The sequence below is a fragment of the Hypanus sabinus genome, chromosome 22 (genome assembly GCF_030144855.1).
Source record: "Hypanus sabinus isolate sHypSab1 chromosome 22, sHypSab1.hap1, whole genome shotgun sequence".
Classification (NCBI taxonomy): Eukaryota; Metazoa; Chordata; class Chondrichthyes; order Myliobatiformes; family Dasyatidae; genus Hypanus; species Hypanus sabinus.
In genome coordinates, this window is record NC_082727.1 from 48,553,007 (window position 1) to 48,570,659 (window position 17,653).

Here is a 17,653-nt window from a genome sequence, read left to right on the forward strand (position 1 = left end):
CTAAATAATGGAGATTTTATTGAAATACTGTAGATAAGGTTCCGAGAAGACATGTGACAGTAGATGCCTACAGGAATGTTTCTACTCACAGCAGTACTTCAACTAGAGGGCAGGGTTTCAAAAGAAATGATTCCGCTTCAAACTGATTGAGAAGGAAATTCTTCTCTCAGTGAGTCATGGATCTCTTGAATAATCTACAACAGATAGCGATGAAGAATTGCTGAATATATTCAGGGCTGAAGTAGACAGACTTTCAGCCTGGTGTGGAGTTTGGATTACCAGGACTAGAAAGTAAATTTAAGCTGCGGTCACTATCGGATCAACAATGATCTCTTTGAATTACTAAGCAAGCTCAGGAGAAGTTAACCTCTTCCTGCTGGTAACTTTTATGAAGGAAACTACAGTAAATTTCAAAAGAATGCTGGATATTCATTTGAAAAGGAAAGGAAAAATTGCAAGGGTGTGAGGAAGAACTAGGCCGTGGGACAAATGTTTTAACTCTTCAAAGCTAGCATTCGTACGTTGGGCTGAATAACCTCTTGAACAAAATATTCTGTAAAGCTATGAAATTAATACTTCCCTTTGTTCCTTAAACAATTAGAATTTTACTCAAAATTCCTATTGGAGCAGGTTGTATTGGAGTCTGCATCCCCGTGGCCTTCTTTGTTGATATAAGAAGCCAGCCACGTATTGTGGAAAACCGTAATAATGCTGACATACAACATGATGCATAATCTATTCTCATTTAAATGGACTATAATCAGAATGCCCCGCTGGGTCAATAGTGAAAATATGGTACCCACATCAAGAAATAATGCCTCTATCATTGAGGATACTCATCCACATGGGGATTTTGTCACTGATGTAGCCAGATGTAAATATTTGGCTTTTGTACAATGGAAGTCAAGCTGTCCTTGCGCATTTTCACATATGCATAAAATTCTAATTGATGAAGAACTAAAGTTCAGACAGTATATTTAAGGTACTATTTTTCATCGTTTCTGTTGATTAAGTTTGTTCATACTTAAACAAGTTTCAAAATGCTATGGATAGGTAAAAGCAATTGTGGGTTTTTATGATGGAAGTGTATTAGAAGTGTACACAATTAATTTTTTCCCTGGAATTTTAGATTTTTCAATGCTAAAATGTCACCTTTAGTTACACTTAAAATCTATAATTGTGCATGATAAATTATGCATTAAGTAGTCAATTATACAGTCATAAGGACAAAAACAGGCAAATATTGAATAAAAGATAGAGGTGCCATAATTTACAGAGGAAAAGCTAATGAGTTTGGCACTTTGCTGCTGGAAAGAATTTAAAGATGGTGATTTGAATCTTCCCTCAGTCTTCCATCAATAAAACAGAGACATGGTGAAGTTGAAAGCTGATCTGGGAGAGTCATGTTTTTATAATTGCTTTCTACCCTCAGGCACTAAAAATCCAGAGGGTCCACATTGCTGGTGTTAATGCTAGTGCTGGCCAAAAGATCCAGTCAAAACCTCGATACACCAATTAATTTGTTTATGGTTCTGATTCTTGCATTACGAACAATGGGAATGGTTTGGCTTCCTTTTAAATTGTATGACCTGATTAAAGATGACGGCAGCAGCAATATTATTTTATAATGCTAGGGAAATAGGGAATTATTTTGAAAAAAAGGGGTTTGTTTTCTTTGAGTATACTCAGCCTAAAATGTACCATTTAGCTTTTTTGTTTAAAGCCAATGCATCGTACTTTTATTCTGGCAGCTAAAATTCTCCAGACAGCAAACAGATTTTCTTGCTTTTCTTAGATTTATTTTTTGATGCAGATTTCTTCCACCCTAACCCCCAAACACATTTTTAATGCCTAATTATAGATTCAACTGAAAAATCATCTCCTTTGTACTTTTCCATAGGTGAAACAAGCAATGGTAAATTTGATAAGTAAATTCAGATGGAAACCATTTTAAAGAGGCATTTCTTATAAAGATGAAGCTGCCACATACATCTCAAAAACATTTCAGAAAAGAAATTAACTTAGAAGAGAGGGCGCAATATATTTTAAAGGGGCTTGTCTCCTTACAAAATATTTTTGCAACAGGGGAAACAAATCGTTCCAGTTCAGTTTTATGCAGAGTCTGAGAAGATTCTCTCAATTGTGAAATAAAAACATAAAATGCCGAAAATTGCCGACTGCTGCAATTATGAAGAAGGAACTATGAAGGTCAATAATCCATCATTATGTTTCAATGAAGAGTCATCATACCTGAAACATTAACTCTGTTTTTTTTTTCTTCTTTCTATTGGGAATGGTCACGGATCTAGAGTACATCTTTGAAATTATCCAAACAAACATTGGTTGTTATAAATACTTCACAGGAACTACAGCTAAAGTTGTGTTGACAATTTTGGAAATTGCCTGTGCATTTGAGCTTGACGTATTGTCAAGGCACTGAACTCTCCTATATTATATGTGTCAGTTGTATTTATAGGGCTGGACAATGTCAGCAGAAGGTAGGGGAGCAATGGCTTTGCGTCAAGGAATATAGTGGATAAAAATTTCCTGAAAAGGCTGAAGCTGTGATCATTGTTTTCTTGATTCTTTGCCAAAGTTCTTATAGAACAATACATTATTACTTCTCCCTGTCCTGTAAGTCTTCTACCACACATTCAAATCACAGCCCCCTGACAAGCCCCCAAAGAACACGCAATTTCATGGATCACCAGTGAGAACCACCCTCTATACAGCACCCAACCTCTGCCCTGCAAGAGAATGCCACTTAGTCAGCAGGGACTTAGCCTAATTGCAGCCTTCTTGGTGCAACCGAATGAAGTATGTCGTATTAGTTCGAGTAGGTTTCAACATGCACCATAGCCCATTTGATAGCAATGTTTTTCATGTTAGCACCAAAAGCTACTGGCCTAATGCTGGTAAATGCAATTAGTGTATTCAGAGTATTTCATAGACAGACTGGGCCAAAGGACCTCTTTCTGTGCAAAGTGATTCCATGCTTTTGTGACTTATTGCAGAAGCACATTTGGAGATCCTACATCATAAACAAAATCACATCCCAGTTAGATGCTCTGCTGATCCCTGTCCATGTTAATATTGCCTGTCACTTCCACATTCGTAGAGTTTTGTTGTTGCGTGAATGTAATCGCTGAAGAAAATTACTGGTAGATACAAAGCAGCTTCTTTATTTGACAAAACAAGGTACAGAAGGCATCGTATGGAGACGTTTGTGTTGGAAAGGTTTGCTGGCCCAAAGTGGTGCTCAATATTTTATGAGCTAAATACAAAGGGCAATTCCATATTTACAAAATATAGACAATGCTTTCTTTTGAATCTACGTACAAACTTCACACCTCCTGATTCACATCCATACCACAGACGCCAACAGCATCTGGACTTGGATTCACAGCTTTCAGGAATGCATTGTTCCAAATTAATTCCACAATGCATTTTCAAGGAACAGAAGACTGGTAGCCAAAGCCATTTGCTAAATGTAAATTATCTAAACCCAAAAATCACTCTCACAGTTTCTTGAAAGAGTTGAGGATGTGGCATGGAGTTGAGTGACATGCTGTGTCTGAAAGACATTGTTAATGGAATAGATGGATCCAGTCAAATGGATTTCAGTTAATTTTATTTTTAAAATTAAAAATGCTGGCTGAATTAACACAAAAAAAAGTTCTGGGGGAACTTGGGGGATCAGGCAGCATATGAAATAGATAAATTACATTTTGGGTCAAGGCCATTCATCTGGGCTGAGTGGAAAATGTCAGCTGTCTAATGAAATATCTCAAATATCGTATTTCATTTCCCTCCAGAGATGCTCCCTGACCCATTGAGATTTTCCAGCATTTTTTGTCTTTCTCCAGGTTCCAGCATCTGGAGTCTTTTGTGTCAATATTTATTTCAATACATGGCTAAGGAGCTGGCACAGATGGGTGGGTTTCAGATTCATGCACCATTGGGTTCTCTTCCGACCAGGAACGACCTGTACAAGAAGGAAAGGTTGCACCAACACCAGCAGGCCACTAATGTTATTGAGTCAATACAACAACCCTTCAGCCCATCTAGTCCATGTCAAACTGCCTTGACCCATTGGCTCACACCTGAACCATAGTTCTCCACAAACCTCCTACTTATGTACTTATCCAAACTTCTTTTAAATATTACAATTGAGGCTGCATTCACCAGTTCTGCTGGCAGTTTGTCCTACACTCACACTCTGAGTGAAGAAGATCCCCCTAAGGTTCCCCTTTAATACTTCAGCATTTCTCCTTAAGCTATGACCTCTAGTTCTTGTCTCATCCAACCTCAATGGAAATGCCAGCTTGCATTTTCCCTATCTATACCATTCATAATTTTGTATACCTCTTTCATTCTCCTACGCTCTAGGGAATAAAGTCCTAATCTATTCAACTTTTACCTATAACTCAGGTCCTTGTACTCTTTCAATCGTATTGATATCATTCCTGTGACTAGAACTGCATGCAATACTCTAAATTAAGCTTCACCAGCACCTTATACAACTTCACCATAGCATCCTCACTCCTGTACTCAATACTTTGATTTATGAAGGCCAGTGAATGACCCTATTACTGGTGATGCCACTTCCAAGAAATTCTGGATCAGTTCTACCACGCTGCTCTGTGCCCTATCATTCATTGTGCAAGTCCTACCTTGGTTCATCTTCCCAAAGTGTGGCTCCTCGAACTTGTCTGCACTAAGTTTCATCTGCCATTTTTCAGCCCAATTTTCCAGCTGGTCCAGATCACGCAGCAAGCTTTAATAGCCTTCCTCGCTGTCCACCCCCCCCCCCCCCATCTTGGTGTCACCCACAAATTTGCTGATGCAGCTTGCAGCTTACTAAATTATCATCTAGATCATTGCTAAAGATGACAAACAACAGACCCAACAATGCTTGTCACAGTCCACTAGCCTGAGAGGCAACCACCTACTCCACATTCTGGCTTCTCCCACAAAGTCAATGTTAAATCCAATTTACTACTTTAACCTGAATGCTGAGCAACCAAGCCTTCTGGATGAGCTCCTATACAAGACTTTGTCAAAAGCCTTGCTAAAGTCCATGTAGACAGCATCCACTGCCTTTTCTGCTAACCTTCTCAATAACCTCAATAAGTTTGGTTGGACGTCATCCACCACTCACAAAGTCATGTTGACCGTCCCTAATCAAGCCTTGTCTATCCAAATATTTATATATCCTGCTCTTTAGAATATCTTCCAACCATGAGAAGCTAGATGGATTAAGGATAGATAAGTCACCCGGTTTGAATGAGGTACATCCATGGGTTCTGAAGGAGGTGGCTTTGGAGATTGTGGAGGCATTGGAAATAATCTTCCAGGAATCAATAGACTCTGCCACGGCTCCGGAGGACTGGAAGGTCACAAATGTAGTTCCATCGTTTAAGAACGGGGGGGAGGCAGCAAAAAGAAAATTACAGACCTATTAGTCTGACATCGGTAGTTGGAAAGTTATTGGAGTCGATCCTCAAGGATGAGGTTATGAATTACCTTGAGGTGCTTGACAAAATAGGCCCAAGCCAACATGGTTTCATGAAGGGAAGATCCTGCCTCTCCAACCTATTGGAATTTTTTGAGGTAATCTCAAATAAGATTGACAAGGGAGAGGCTGGGGATGTTGTGTATTTGGATTTTCAGAAGGCCTTTGATAAGGTGCCGCATAAGAGGCTGCTTAATAAGATGAGGGCCCATGGAATTACAGGAAGGATATTGTAATGGGTGGAACATTGGCTGATAGGCAGAAAGCAAAGAGTGGGAATACAGGAATCCTATTCTGATTGGTTGTCGGTAACTAGTGGTGTTCCGCAGGGGTCGGTGTTGGGGCCTCTTCTTTTCACACTGTATATCGATGATTTAGATTATGGATTAAATGGTTTTGTGGCTAAGTTTGTGGATGACACCAAGATAGGTGGAGGAGCAGGAAGTGTTGAAGAAACGGGAAGGCTGCAGAGAGACCTGGTCAGTTTAGGAGAATGGGCAAAGGAATGGCAGATGAGATACAATGTTGAGAAATGTATGGTTGTACATTTTGGAAGAAGAAACAATCAGGCAGATTATTATTTAGATGGGGAGAAAATTCAAAAATCGGAAGTGCAAAGGGACTTGGGGGTCCTAGTGCACAACACTGTAAATATTAACCACCAGGTTGGATCGGCAGTAAGGAAAGCGAATGCTAGGTTGGCATTCATTTCAAGAGGAATAGTGTATAAGAGTAAGGAGGTGTTGATGAGGCTCTATGGGGCACTGGTGAGACCCCATTTGGAATACTGTGTGCAGTTTTGGGCCCCATATCTTAGAAAGGATGTGCTGATGTTGGAGAGAGTTCAGAAAAGATTCACTAGGATGATTCCTGGAATGCAGGGACTAACATATGAGGAGTGTTTCTCGGCTCTTGGATTGTATTCATTAGAGTATAGAAGAATGAGAGGGGTTCTCATAGAAACATTTTGAATGATGAAAGGGTTGGACAGAGTAGATGTGGAAAGGCTGTTTCCCTTGGTGGGTGAGTCCAGGACAAGAGGTCACAGTCTTAGAATTAGAGGGTACCCATTTAAAACAGAGATGAGAATTTTTTTTTAGCCAGAGGGTCATGGATTTATGGAATTCATTGCCACATTCTGCTATGGAGGCCCAATCATTGAGGGTTTTTAAGGAGGAGATTGACAGGTATCTAATTAGTCAGGGTATCTAGGGATATGGGAAAAAAGCCGGAAATTGGAACTAGATGGCAGAATAGTTTAGTTCATGGTGGAGTGGCAGATCAGACTTGATAGGCTGAATGGCCTATTTCTGCTCCTTTGTCTTGTGGTCTTGTGATTTGCCCATGACTGACTTCAGGCTCACTGGCTTATAATTTTCTGGCTTATTTTTGGAGCCATACTTGAAAAGTGGAACAACCAAAGCCAAAACACCCTAAACCTGATAGCCTTGCCTTTTATTCCAACAGGAACATACAAACTCCATATTCTCAATATTTCACTTTTGAAGCCTCCCATTTATGAAACATCCCTTTTGCAGGGGGGGGGGGGGAGTTATCCCAATGCAGACCTGGAGGATCCTTTCTGAAGCCATTGAAATTGGTATATTTTTTTTCAAATTTAGAATCACAACCCAAGGACCAGTCCTATCCTTCTCCATAATAATCTTGCAACTAAGGGAATTGGGAATAATGAAATCATGGCCTTGCAGGAAAGTTTAAACTAAGGTGGCAGAGGTTTGGGAACTGGAGCAGCTGGTCAGCAAGTGGAGGGATTAAGGTTTAGGTAATGCTTAGTCCCAATAAGTCAGATAGGAAAGGGAGACAGGACCAGGAAAAGGAACACTGATGGGGCAAATTGGCTTTATTTCAATGCAAGGAATAACCTAGGTAAGGTGTGTTGTGACTGTGAACAACAACTCCAGAGAGACACTGAAGCTGGTGGATATAGATGTCTTTATTCAGCAAAACCAGCAGCAGGCATCAAGACTTGGAAGAAGAGGCCTCCTGAGCTGATATTACATGACATTTTTATATCCTAAAGATCAAAGGTAACAGCAGGATAATTGTATAATTGCAAAGTATCTACAGTGCTTCCTTTGAATGACATATAATTTTCACACACCGCCATCTTCACATCAACATCCAGACACTCAAAATGAATGTTAGTCCCTGCTGTTACTGCAGCTGCATTCATGAATATGCAGACACCTCAGGTGAATGGATGTTTCCTGGCTTGCAATCAACGCCATTCTGCAGTTCCAGGGAAACCATTGTTCAGAGCTGCATTTTAAACTCAATCTACAATCCACATTCAGGTCTGAGGACTGGTTGCTGTTGAAATTAATATTTGCTATATACCCTAACTCCAGAATACGCCCTAACAAGATTAATGTTAAATCTGGATCAATGCATGGAACTATGATGTTGTGGCCAATACAGAGATTTGGTTGAAAGAGGAGCAGAAGCAGCAGCTCAGCATTCACAAGTTTGATGTTTCAAGCACAAGAGAGGGGTAGGTGAAAGAGGAGCTGAGATGCATTACTGATCAGGGAGAATGTCATAGTGAGGACATACTGGAGGTCTCATCCACTGAGACAAAGTGGATAGAGCTCAGAAATAAGAAAGATGCTACCAATATAATGGGATTATACTACACTGTTGGTTTCATTATAGCTAGCCCGAGATAGAAGGACAGATACGTAGGCAGATTATGGAAAGATGTAAAAGCAACAAGGCTGTTATAGTGGGTGATCTTAATTTCTCCAAATAACTGATGTGGATTTCCTTAGTGCAAAAGGTTTAGATGGAGCAGAATTTGTTAGACGCATCCAAGAAGCTTTCTTAAAACAGTTTGTAGATATTCCAGCCAAGGAGGGAAGGGATCATACTTGAGAATGTATCATGATGTAAATCAGGCCAGGTGATTGGGATTTCAGTGGAAGAGGATTTTGGGAGCAATCATCACAAACTCCTTAAGTTTAAGACAGTTATGAATAAGGATATGTCTGGACCTGGAGGGGGAGAATGCTAAACTGGGGAAAGCAAATTGCAACATTATTAGGCAGGAGCAAGGGTGAGTTAATTGGAAACAGCTGTTATTGGCTAAGTTCACATCTGACATGAGAGAGTCATTTAAAGACTAGCTGAACAGAATTCAGAACCAGCATGTTGCAGTGAGGAAGACAAGGATGGCAAGGTTCGTGAACCTTGGATGATGGCAAATAGCATAAATTTAGTCAGAAAGAAAAATAATGGCAATATAAGATTCAGGAACTGGAAATTAGACAGGACACTTAAGGAATATAAAGAAAGCAGGAAATAACTCAAAAAAGAATCAAAAAGGCGAAAGGGGGCGATGAAGTGTCCTTGCTGAATGAGCAAAGCCTCCGTTATTCAGGGTTGACCATGGATGTTGTCTAGATATGCAAGCCTAGACAGTATGATATGGAGAGCAAGCTGTTGCCCATGTAGCAAGCTCCTCCTCTCCATGCATCTGATGAACTGAAAGGATTGGCATAGACTGATACAGTTTGGCACCAGCAGTTTCGCAGGAGTTGCCAGTCAGCATTGAACTCATTGTAGAACTGCGTCAGGGGCTCCAACTCCGGATTTTTCCCTCAGGGTTTACTCCCAAAGCCTTCTCCATGGGTGGGTATAGCCATAAGGAAATGGAGATTTGAGATCAGTGTTTTCTTTCTCCTAGGTAATCTGTCAACTAAGGCTGATGAGCCCGATCTGCCTGACTGGTCTTGAGCTGGAGTAACCTGCATTTGTCCCTTCTTCTATCAGTAGAAACAGTACTGCTGGGCATAGTAGCTAAGCCACACATGAAGGGCAGGTGCTGGACTTAGATGTCAGAGGCTATTTCAGGCGCACACCATTGGGAACGTTTAGTAAGTAGTAGGAGCTTGTCCCAATTACCACCCCCAGCTATAACAACCTTAAGGAACAGTGCAGATTTGGATAAAGTAAAATCCCAACTCATTTTATGCATGCGTTAGGTAGTTAGGGAGGGCACAGGACTACTCAGGGAAGTTATGCCTGGAGCCAGAAGAAATGGATGAAATGCTACACGAGTACTTTGCATCGGTATTTACCATTGAGAACATGGAGGATAGTGAGATCAATGTGGGATATGCTTATATTCTAGGGCATGTAGTTATTAAGAAGGAGGAGGTGTTGGGGATCTTGAAGATAACTGGGGTGGTTATGTCCCCAGGGCCTGATGGAATCTATTCTAAGTTATTTGGAGAGGCAAGGAAGAAGGTTGCTGAGTCATGACTTTTTATTCTTTCTCACCACAGGTGAGGTCCCAAATGACTGAAAAGTAGCCTATGTCGATCCTTTGTTTAAAATAATCCATCAAATTATAACCTTCAATCAGTAGTGGGGAAGCTCCTGGATATGACACTTAGACTTAGGATTTTCTCGCATTTGGAAAAGAATGGGATGATTAGTGTTAGTTAACATGGCGTTTTGTGGGGTCGTTCAAGTCCTACAAATTTTACTGGAGTTGTTTTCAGGAGGTGGGGGATATAACTGTGGGGGATGGAAGTAGATGCACAATGCATTTGACAAGGTCCTTCATGATAGGCTGCTCCATAAGATTAAGGTACATGTTCTTGGTAGTTTGAATTCAAAATTGGATTGGCCATTGAAGTCAAAGGCTAGTTGTGGAGGATTTTTCTCTGACTGAATGTTTGTAACTAGTGGTGTTCCACTGGGTTCAGTGCTGGGACTTGAGTTGCTTCTGACATGCATGAATGATTTGGTCAGATGAGATGCTGAGCAAGTTTGAAGATGACACAGAAATTAGTGGAGTTATGGATAGCGAAGGTTACCAAAGGAGACAGCAGGAAATATGTAGTTCCGCTGGAGATATGACAGAATAATAGCAGATGGTGTTTAATCATGCTAAGTCTACGATGTTGGATTTTGGAAGGTCAAATATAAGGTATTTCTACTCAACGTATTGAGGAAAGGATTTGGAAGATTTGAAGGGGATGCAGAAAAGGTTCATCAGGATATTGCTTGAATTAGAGAGTAATAGCTATTAGGAGAGGTTAAATAAACCTGGATTGTTTTCTCTGGAGGATCAAACGGGAAACCTGACAAATGTTTATAAAATTAAGAGGCACAGATGGCCAGAGTCTTTTTCGTAGAGTGGAAATTTTAAAGACTGGACAGGAAAAGGAGATGTGTGAAGCAAGTTATTTGTTCACAGATTGTAAGGTGCCTGCAGTGCACTGCCAGTGGATGTGGTGGTAGCAGATATGATGACATTTTAGCAGTATTTAGACAGGTACATAAACATGTACTGAATGGAGGGACAGGGATCATGGGCAAGGGGATGGAATTAGCTTAATTTGGCACCATGGTCAGCGCAGACATCCTGGTCCAAAGGACCTATACCTTTGCTGTTCTGTTCTGTATTCTATTTTCTGTGTAACACAATACATGGCACAGCTACTCAAGGTGCTGACTCATCACTCCAGTGACCAAGGTTCAATCCTAACCTTTAGCACTATCTGGGTGGAATTTGCCCTTCTTCCTGTGACTGGATGTATTTCCCCTGGAGTTCTGGCCTAAGGATGTGTGGAATGGTAGGTTAATTGGCCAGCTGCATATTAATCCTATTGTGTAGAAGAGTGGTAGAATCTGGGAGGTTTCAATGAGGTTTTAGGGAGAATAAAAGAGATGAGAATATTATTGGAAAATAAAAAAGGGTGGTGCAGTGAACAGAGCTACTGCCTCATAGCACTGGAGTTCCAAGTCCAACCTGACCCCAGGTGCGGTTTATATGGAGATTGCTCATTCTCACTGTATCCACATAGATTTTCCCTGGCTACTTATTTATTCCCTTATCCCAAGGAACAGGGGAAGGTCAAATGATCACGTTAAATTGCCTCTAATACATCAGTGGATGATAGGATCTTGAAGAAGTTCATGAGAATGTGGGAAGAATTTTTTATGAGATTAATGTAGGTGTTATATAAATGGATGTTTAATGTTTAAATAGGATTCAGTGAGCCAAAGGCCCTGTTTCCTTGCAGAATCACTCTGTGTTCCTGTGACTCTAATGGCACTGCATTAGAAAATCAAATGGATTAGGACAGGTCTCTTTGCCTAGAGTTTCTTTCAACAAGAACAACAACTTGTACAATGCTTCCAAGATGATAGAATTTCTTTTAAATTGAGATACAGCACAGAGTAGGCCCATTCGGCTCTTTGTGCCGTGTCTCCCAGCAAATCCCGATTTAATCCCGGCCTAATCACGGGATAATTTACAATGACCAACTAACTTACCAACTGGTACAGCTTTGGGAGGAAACTGGAACACCCGGAAGAAGCACACGCTCTCACAGGGAGAACGTACAGACTCCTACAGGCAGTGACAGGAATTGAACTGTGCAGGAGAAGAATGAAGGATATAGAGGAATGAGATTTGAACCCATAGGTGAAAATTTTAAATTTGAGGTATTGCCAGAGTAGGAAGAATATGGATTAGTTAGAAGAGAAATGATAGACAATGGAAATAGGTGTGAACTAGGGTATAAAAGTTAAATTTTATATGAGCTAAAGTTTACAGAGTAGAAGGTGTGAGTTTGGTCAAGAGAGCGTTGGAATTGAGCATCTCCAACAGGGAACAAAGGCATTATTAGGATTTCAGCAGCCAATGGCCGAAGCAAGGCAAAGACCTGCTCAGTTCAAACCTGGAAGTACCTAACCCAGATCGATTCTGCTCCTCTCTGAACTAACCTGTGTGTTTTACTCAGTGGAGCAACAAGTTTTGTACAAAAGGCACCTCAATCTGTTGAATCATGGTGACTGCGTTGCCAAGGAACCTCAATTTGGAGAAGTGCATTTGGCTTGCTCTAATAGTTTGAAACCTAGAACGAGTGACAAGGACTGTTACAGAATTACAATCAAATCTTCTGTAAAGTTAAAGTCAAATAACTTGCTTCTACACTTTCACAAGACATCTGTGCTTTGACTTCAAATTCAGTAACTTATTGTTCATATCACTGACTATCCTATGGTTAGCTGTTAAACTAGCACTATCCTTGAAAATATTTTCAATTATTTTGTTTTATGAATGTATTTTAATGCTATATTTCAGAATACAGTGGATTCTGATTAACTGGGATACATCAGAACCTGTGCATTTGGGCACAATTAAGTGGCTGCCCCAATTGGCTGAAATTTCATGGAACTAGTTAAAAAGGAATAAAAAAGACAAACTACCATTTCACTGAGTAACAAATTATGTACTTAAGTAAAATACACAGCAAATTAGAACACTATCAATACTACTACAGTACTATAAAACTATATATTAATCCTAATAGTATCTCCGGAAGAATTCATTCAGTGTATGCTACACACATTCTTTCAATTGACTGTAAATGAACAAACTCAGCACAGAGCCCATTCAAGATGATTATCAATACCTTCAAATTCTTCATAGTTTCTAACTTGCTGAAGAAGTAAAATAATTTCTTTTTTTACTCCTGGCCATGTCCAGCATATCTCAGTCTGAATGCTTGAAACCACAGTGAGCAAAACAGTTCTGAATTGTCTTACTGCTTATTTCTCAGCAACTATCATGACAAAAATCACTGCTCTTTGAATACAAAGCACACACAACTGAGGCTAGTTCAAAACAGCTTACTCTCTCTATGGTGTAATGTCTATCAGTCATACAAGTGCATGCTAGTGGTGTTCATTAGAAACTGTTCGGCAACAGTCTCCTGTCCCAATTAAGTGGGATTGTGTCTCAAATAAATGAATAGAAGCAGAGCTATTTTCTGGATTAGTTCTTGTTCTGTAAGAGTGTCACAAATAAGTGGCTACACTGATTAACCAACAAACCAATTAATCAGAATCCACTATCATAATGCCTTACACTTTTACTTCCATTATTGCATTTGGTAAATATTATGTCCACGAAGGTGAAAGGAACATTTTACTAACCAGTACAATTGTCAAATGTGTTGATCAGATGTAGCCTGATTTAAGCTCATAAAGATGTGCCCTGACCCAACATTCAAAATAACACCTCCTGTTGCACCTATGTGGCAATTCAGTTTTGCACAGCACCCTGAGCTATAGCATATCTGGATGGAATTACAATTGGTCTTGAATTGTGGCCTTGTTTTCTTTTAGTAAGACTTTTGTTTTTTTGTGCACCCTTATTCATTACATTTGTCTACTTTTGTTCAATAGTGTCATTCTCACTTCTGAGTCACAAAGGTGTATGAGCTCAAGTCAAACATCAGAAAAATCATCAAAAATCGAGAAGTGTGACACTAACCAAAGGAATTTCTTTTAGATCAGATATTAATCTGAAACTTTATTGGTAAAAGATCCCATGAGACAAAGAAAATCTGGAAGCAGATTCTCTTGTTCAACAATTACCACCCAGACAATGTACCTGAAAGAAATCTTATCTGTTCTTATTTCTGTCTGTGTGATCTCACTGTACACAAAATGTTGCATTTTCCCACATTCCAACACTTAAAGAGGCTTAAATGGATAAAAGGTACATCCTAAATCTGTTTCACACAATGTATGAGTCCAAGATGATGTCACCAGTGCATCAGTACAGATTTTGGCCATCTGAGAAACACAGTGCTTCAAGAGCAAGACCTCAAACCCAGCACAACATTTTCTACCAGTCAGCAATGATTGCTGCCCTCCTCTATGCTTCTGAAATCTGGGCTACGTACAATTGGTCCTTCAAAGCACTGGAGACTTACCACTAGTACTTTCTCCACAAATGAACCAGCAGGATCAGTGAATCAATATTGCCATCTTCTCTCATATCAACATTCCCAACACTGAAGCTCTAGTTGAGCAGACCATGTCACTTGCACACCTGAAACAAGACTTCCAAACTGGATGATCCATTCTGAGCACTGTCATGGGAACAAATAAACGGGCTGACAAAGTACAAGGAAGTAAGCACTAAGATAATGCCCGAAGGTGGTTGCTTGGAGTGTCTGGAAATTTTGGATTGATGCAAAAATCAGACATACTAGGCTAATTTTATAAACTAATGCATCTGAGATGAATGTAAATGGGAAGGACAAATAAGAGCTGGATTTACAAGATGAAAAACTGTGAACACTAAGAGCAAGTTGGGAATCTCACATATACAAGAAAGCCTCCATGTAATGTTGAGAGATGTGCAGAAAACTAGCATTATGTTCTTCATAACGGAAGTGGTCTTCCCTCCTTCAGCATAGTTCAGACCCATTAATAAAGCAGTACACACGTATGGTCAACCTGCCAGTTTTATTGCAGATATAGAAGATGCTGCAGGACAGAAAATAAAACTCCAGCTGTTGCCCTCACGGTTATGGATCCCAAGATGTCCAGCACACCATTAGTCTCTTTCCAGCAGACTGTGTGGATTGAAAGGGTGTTGCACCAAAGAAGTAACAACACTTGAAGACAGCATAAATATTTTGACCTCTCTCTTGCTAATAATATTCGTGATCTCACCAGAATATTTTTTTAACTATCTTTGTCAGCCTGCGAACTGCCTAAGATCATCTGTCAAGTCTCCTCCACTGAATCTCAGTAGTCTTCCTGTGACTACCTTGTAGCCATTTTGAACCATTCCTTAAAAACAATTGAAGAAACAGTGTACAAGGGAGTAAGCTCTAAGATAGTGCCCAAAGATGATAGCTTGGAATCTTTGAGAATTTTGGATTGATCTCATTTATAAATTTACCCTGGTGTGTATAATTTGTGAATTGATTAGTGTCACTGTTCACAGTCAGGTCAGGCAGAAAGTGTCGGTTGGTTGCCTTCACCTCCTCTTTCTTATATTCCTGCTATTCACCTCTTGTTCTAGCTTTTCATTCTATAGCGGGCAAAAACCTAAGCCCTAACAGTGAAAATGTAGTGTATATGAAGTAAACTGTTGTGAACCTTGAGACCCACACAGATGAACTCTGGAACTCTCCTTTACAGCAGTTCAAGTGAAAAAAAAATCAGCGTTTTATTTATTTGTTTATTTATTTATTTACTTTTTTTATTGAGATACAGTGTGAAATAGGTCCTTCGAGCTGTGCTGCCCAGCAAATTTCAGCGTAGCGTAATTATGGGTCAAATTACAATGACCAATTAACCTACCAACTGGTACATCTTTAGACTGTGGGAAGAAACTGGAGCATGTGGCCACGGGGAGAATATACAACCACCTTAGAGGCAGCGGTGGGGAGTCATTGATCAGCTCTATGATATTTCATCAAAGAGAATGGCTTTCATTACAGACATATTGCCCATACTTGCTTGGATTACACGATAGAGTCAAGACTCACAAAGGCAAAGGATAGCTTTCATTCCCCAGCTGCAATCTTTTGGTTCATGATGGTGATCCACATACAGATTCTCAGCAGACTATCACAAGATGACGCTGTGACCAGGCTCATAGAGTTTCATGCTCTCAGATCCACATCCTGATCTGTGTGGACTTTGAACATTCTCCATGGGTTTCTCTGGGCATTTCCAGAGAAAGGGTAATTTATCACTACAAATTGTCCCTTGTATTAAGTAAATAAATAGGAATTCAGGGAGAATGAAATTAAAATGCTTTGTTTTTAATGTTCTGCACGGTGTCAGTGAGCTGAAAGGCTTATTTTTGTGCTGTATGACTCCAAGATGCTATGACTCAAAACTGAAAGAGTCAAAACAGGAAAGATGAGGAGATAGCACACTTGCAGGAACGAGATGAGAAATGTAAAGGGAAGAGATTTTTAAACAAACTAACTGTGGAGGTCTTAAGCAAATCTCAGACAAAAGAAGGGCTCTACAGATTAACCTCGGAGTGACACCTATTTAGAGCCGGTGGGGGGGAGGGAACCAGAACCTGAGAACTCAGCTATTACACCAGCCGAAAGTGAAGTAAGCGATTTGCCATTTCAAAATTACAACCTAAACAAAGGTTCCATCCATTGAAAGAGTTACCACAAGTGACATTGATATGGACTTGCATGTATTGTGTACGGCCCCATGTCAGATGAACATGACAAAAGCAGAATTATTGCAATTACAGGAAACCTAAGCTGTCTGTCAAGTTCACAAAGTAATGAGCAAGCTGAATTTGACATTCTGCGCTGTTGTGTGTGTCTGTGGCTCTCGAGCCAAAGAGAACGATGTATACCCAACTCTCTTTGACTAAAGAATATTTGCCATCATCCTAATGCAACAGTGGATGGCAAAATGTGATATGTTACAGGTAACTTGAGTTCACACCTGGAAGGAACCCAGTGTCCAAACTGTCAAAGGCAATGCTCTACTTGCTTTGGCCTGACATCCTTGCTGAAAAACAGATGGTTCATGTGCTTTCCCTTGCTGAGATCCAGGTGAGAACTGATCCTTGGCCGAGACGGCCTCCTGCTGAGAGTCCTCTCTTCCTTGCCCTACTCAGCAGTTGGTCTGTCTTTATATGTCCTCCCTTCATTCTCGCTGTCTCGTTGTACTCCGGGAGGAATGCCTTGCAATGGCCCCCACATCTGGAGCACAGTAAAGCTGAAAACATATATTCAAAGCGCACCACTTGCTGCTCGTCAGCAACTTTAAAGAACTAAAGTATTTGTAACCATCCATAGAAATCAATCCGAAACCAATCTCACAGTAATTAATGATCTTTTTAAATAGTATTGATGGAGTGCCCTTCATCCTATAAACACATGTTCAAACATGTAAGGTTAAAAGGGAATTAGCCAAAGTATCGAGCTTCACTTTGGCAGCATTGGCATCGACATTGTTTGACATCACAGCTCCCAACTTTCCACACCCTGGGGAAGAGTGGTTAAACATACACTCGTTGATGCCTCAATTGTACAGTAACTTTGTAACCTGCAGCTCAAATGTGCACACATTTCGCACTATACTACGCAACCATTTGCCAGCCCAATTCAATTTTTAGACCAGTTTTTAAATAAAAGTATTGCTCATTTATCCAAAACAGCTGAAAGTCCAATTGAATACATTTAAGCCAGGATCTTGGGTGGTATTTAATTTTTCATGGGGACCATGACTAAAGTAACTCCAAGTTTCTCATGACTTGCCTCACCACTGACTTTCGATTGGGCTTCAGAAGGCTGAATATTTTAAAAAATCTTG